Source organism: Ursus maritimus, unplaced genomic scaffold (genome assembly GCF_017311325.1).
Source record: "Ursus maritimus isolate PB19 unplaced genomic scaffold, ASM1731132v1 scaffold_21, whole genome shotgun sequence".
Taxonomy (NCBI): Eukaryota; Metazoa; Chordata; class Mammalia; order Carnivora; family Ursidae; genus Ursus; species Ursus maritimus.
The window spans coordinates 49,232,307-49,237,314 of record NW_024424564.1 but is presented as its reverse complement, the minus strand read 5'-3'; the positions used below and the strand labels follow the sequence as shown (position 1 = coordinate 49,237,314).

Genomic DNA, 5,008 nt, shown 5'->3' with positions numbered 1-5,008 from the left:
AGTGCACACCGGGACACCCCTGGTCAGCGCTCCCTATAGCCCCAACCACCTTGCCAAGGTGACAAAGTTGCAAAGCATCCTGGAACACTCCAAGCTCCACTTCAGCTCCAGGTGACTCGCCTGGGCACTACTGGAGCAGAGTGCCCCAGGACACCCTGCCCATGCCTGCCTCCACCCCAGGCTCTCTGCTAGGGTGCTCTTGCATGGAGTGTCCTGAGACACTCCAGCTTGCACCCACGTCAGCTGCAGCTGTCCTGCCAGTGTGCCCTCTGTGCCAAGAGCCCTGGGACTACCTGGCTCCACACCTTTTTCAGCTCTGGCCATCCCACCAGGGCAGCCTCAGCACAGAGTGCCCTGGGACCTCCAGCCCACACCAGCCACCGCTCTACCAGCCAGCCAAAGTCACCAGGCACTTAAAGTCCACAGGCAATCAAAATCCTACACAAGATCATTCCATTAAGTTTAGGAGAGGTAGGTGTTCCACCTGGTTCATAAAAACAAACACAGAAAGTCAAGCAAAATGAGGACACAGAGGAATATGCTTCAAACGGAAGAATAAGACAAAACCTCAGAAAAAGAACTAAATGAAATGGAGATAAACAATCTACCGATAAAGAGTTCAAAGTAAAGGTCATAAAGATGCTCACGAGACTGGAGAGAAGAGTGGAAGAGTTTAGTTAGAATTTCAATGGAGAGATAGAAAATATAGAAAAGAATGACTCAGAGCTGAAGAACACAGTAACTGGAATGAAAAACACGCTAGAGGGAATTAACAGTAGATCAGAAGATGCAGAGGAACGGATCAGCAACTTGGAAGACAGGGTGAGGGAAAGCACCCGAGCTGAAGAACAAAAAGAAAAAAGAATGAAAAAAGATGAGAATAGGTTAAGGGATGTCTTGGGCAACATCAGGCGAACAGATACTCTCATCGTAGGGGTCCCAGAAGGAGAAGGGAGAGAGAAGGGGGCAGAAAACTTATTTGAAGAAATAACCTGGGGAAATTCCAAACAAAATGAACCCAAGGAGGTCCACATCCCTACATATAATTATAATGCCAAAGATGAAAGATAAAAAAGCTGATTCCTCACCTAGAACTATGAAATTAAAAGTTCTGAGAGTAGGCATGAAAATCTGCATTAAATAACAAGCCCTCCATGTGACCTTACGCTTACTAAAGTTCTAAAGAGCTACTTGATATAAGAATGATAGATTTTACAGTCTTTCAGGTTGCTTAATGCATACACCAATTTGAAACGGCGTGTGTGTGTGTGTGTGTGTGTGTGTGTGTGTGAGAGAGAGAGAGTCGTGGGGTAGGGAGTGATGGGTGGGATAGGAAGAGCACTGAAGTTTGATAGACCTGATAGTTTGGGAATTGATGGTTATGGAAATGATAATTTTCTTGGGGGTGGTGATCAGATAGGGTGACAGAAGAAGGTCACAGGTACTAGTGACACATGTCTTGTTTATGGGGGCTTGATCGCTGTACTTCACCACATCAGTACCTTTGTGAAATAAACCCTGCTATGGTGATAGTTTTCAAAAACTGTCATGAGAGGGGCACCTGGGTGGTGCAGTCAGTTAGGCGCCTGACTCCTGGTTTTGCCTCGGGTCGTTATCTCAGGATCGGGGCCTGAGCCCTGTGTTGGGCTCCACACTCAGCACAGAGTCTGCTTGAGATTCTCTCTCTCTCTCTCTCCCTCTGCCCCTCCTGCTCATGCTCTCTCACTAAAATAAATAAACCTAAAAAAAAAAAAAAGAACCTGTTATGAGAAATAAACTAGATAGACAAACATATAATGTAAAACATGCCTTTATATTTGACCGATCACTAAGAGATAAAAACTGGTATTTTTAGGAGTATGGTATTTTTTTAAAGCCCAAATAGCTTGTGACTCCTTATTTTGGATAATTTTTGTCACCATCAATCACTCTCAAACCGATATATAACTAACTTAACTAGCTGTAACCACCAGGTGAAACAACTTGAATAAACTAGCAGTTTTTCCACTTTCTTAAATTTCTCATTTTCGGTGCACATTAATCTTAGAATTTCTCTCTTCAGAAAGATAAAGAAACTTTAAATATAGATGATACACAGTGAAGGCTTTCTACTCTATTAAAATTTGCCACCAAGGTTAAGCTTATCTATTAAAGAGAATGTTTGTGAGGGGAAAAAATAAAGATAATGAACAGGTGCGTCACCCTCAAAAATTTCTTCACACCCTTTGGGATTCCCTGTCTCATCCCTCTTCACCCTCCACTTGGTTCCGTGACCATTGAATCTGCTTTGGTCATTGTAGATTAGCTTGCGTTTTCCAGGATTCATATAAATGGAACCATACAGTATGTATGTTCTCTTGCTTCGGTCTAACTTCAGGCGGCATAATTATCTTGAGATTTACCCATGCTGTAGTGTTCATCGATAGTACTTCCACTTTTACCACTGAGTTGCATTCCGTTGTATGGCTGCATGTTTACACGTAGTCCATTCACCTGTCTATGGACATTCTGATTGATTGTTTCCCGTTTGGGGCTATTACAAATAAAGCTGCTATGAATATTCCTGAAAGAAAAAAACCCTTCGTTTTCAGTATGACCTTTTGGAAGTTAACCTTTATAAGGTGTGTTGCATCAGTTAGCAACTTGAGGTCAAACAATAAAATGGCAGAAAAGCTCTCAATTATTACAAGTTAAATTTTAGTTAGAATGGTATGGAACTTTGTTATCTTCTGTATCAGGAGATCTTCAGATTTATACTCTGGTCTCCCCCGTTAAAAATAAAAAAGACATGTGGCTTTTGTTGGAAGAGGGTTTATACACTGTGTAACTTTATTATTTGCGCACTCATAAAATGACAAAATCCGTTGGCTTTCAGATATGTTCCTCACCCTTTCCCTGCTCTGTTTCATGTCTTGGGTGGGGACAAGGCTCACCTGAAGTCATTGTCAGCTGGCTTCTTGTTCAGCCAGTGGGAGGCACTGGTGGGAGGTGAGGGGTAGATGGGAGGGAGAAGGGGAGAGGTAGAAAGGAGGGGAGGTGAAGGGAGCAGAAGGGAGAGGACAGGTGGGGAGGGGAGGGAGAGAGGAGGGGAGGAGAGAAAGGAGAGAAGGGTTGGGGGAGGAGGAAGAGAGGGGGAGAAGGGAGAGGAGGGGAGGGGTAGTGGAGGGAGGAGATGGAGTGGAGGGAGGAGGAGGAGGGGAGAAGGGGAGAAGGGGAGAGGGGTGTGGGGAAGCGGAGGGGAGGAGGAAAAGGGAGAGGAGGGTGGGAGAGGAGGAAGGAGGGGGAGAAGGGACAGGAGGGGTGGGGGGGGAGAAGGGAGAGGAGGGGTGGGGGAAGGGAAGGGGAGAAGGGAGACAAGAGGGTAGTGGAGGGAGGAGGGGGAGGGGAGAAGTGGGGGAGAGGGTGTGGGGAGGTGCGGAGGAGGGGTAGGGGTGAGGAGGGGTAGGGGAGGAGAGAGGGGAGGGTGGCCTAGGGGGAGTCCGGCTAGTTCCTTCCTGGTCCTTTTGCACCCGGAGGAGTCTGTGCTGTCGCCTCCCGCCAGCAGGCCGGCCTTGGGTGGCGCAGCTCGCCCGCGGACCTGAGCTCGGGGAGGTGAGAGGGGCTGGCCGAGGCAGCGCGGCCGTCGCCGGTCTTCAGGATGCCTCACGTCCCAGTCTCCTGCTCTTTCAGCTCCGGCGAGGCCCATGCCAGACTCTGCATGTTCTGTTGAGAGTATTCCGAGTGACTCGTGCTCTCCCGGCGGGCTTCGGCGGGACACAGACGTCCCCCGGACTTCCGAGGCTCGGTGGGCGCGCGTCGGCGTCCCCGCGGACGGTTCAGAGCCGCAGTTACGAGCTCGGCCGCGAATTGTCCGTGTGACGCCTCCGGCGGCGACCGAAGGTAGCAGAACCGCACAGTCCGGAGAGGTCGAGCGAGACGAAGAACGCACCGTCCCCGGGGAAGAGGCGGGAGCGCTGCTGCGGGCTGGAGTCGCCGAGCAGGCGGAGGGTGACGGGACCGAGGGCGCGGGCGGAGGGGCGTCGGCAGCGGGAAGGAGAGGGCGCTCGGTGAGCTGCTGTTTCCCTGGAAAATGGAGGGGAACCTAGCTGATTTGGAGGAGGTAAGGGTACCGAAGCGGTGAGCGGAGTGTTAACGGTTTGGGATGGGCCGTGGGAATCAGCCCGCCGCCCAGAAAAGCATGGGATGCTGGAGCTAGGACCCCCTCTTTGGAAACCTGAGCGCCCTCACCGGCTGTGTGGTCCAAGGCAAGTGACAAAGTCACGAACGGCCTTTTCGCCTCCAAAATTCTGATTCTATGAGAAGGCTTCCACCCCCCAGTTCTGGTTCCGCCTAAGGGAGCAGCAGGAAAGATGTTGTACGTGACAGCTTTTCAGCTATGAGGAGCTAGCCATCATGCCCCTCTCCCTTTCTCTTCTCCACCCAAAATAGCCCTGCTCTTTCAACCGCTTTTTATGACACTATTTCCTCGTACCTCTCACCTGGGTCTATCTTTTTAAAAATAGGTACCTCAGAATACACATGGCACCTCAGACTAGTCTGATTATGGCACAGACCAAGACATTACAGACTCCTGTTATTGGGTGATACTGATTTAGCATTTTATTAATTCTTATTTTAATTTAAATACTGGTGCTCGTTTCAGCAGCACATATACTAAGATTGGAACGATACAGAGAAGATTGGCATGGGCCCTGCACAAGGATGACACACAAATTCGAGAATCATTTAATTACTTAAATACTCAGTCTGCCTTTAGTTCTCCTCTTCCCCTTGCCCACATGCTAATATAGTTCTTTTTCTAGTTAAAAAAATTTCATTGTGCTAAATGTACAATTTGCCATTTTAAACATCTTTAAAGTGTACAGTTAAGTCACTTTAAGTGTATTCCATCTCCAGAACTTTGTCATCTTCCCTTACCAGACTCTGTCCCCATTAGACAATAACTTCCCATTCCTCCCTCCCCCAAGACCCTGGCAACCATCATTCTACTTTCTGTCTCTATGAATTT

At 48.5% G+C, this 5,008-nt stretch overlaps 1 non-coding gene across 1 annotated transcript; it reads left to right on the top strand.

Annotated features, from left to right (window-relative positions):
• The first annotated feature begins 4,629 nt into the window (after positions 1–4,629).
• LOC121104487 lies at positions 4,630–4,736 on the top strand. Its single transcript, XR_005836814.1, has one exon. It is a non-coding gene; the product is annotated as a U6 spliceosomal RNA (small nuclear RNA).
• Positions 4,737–5,008: the final 272 nt, after the last annotated feature.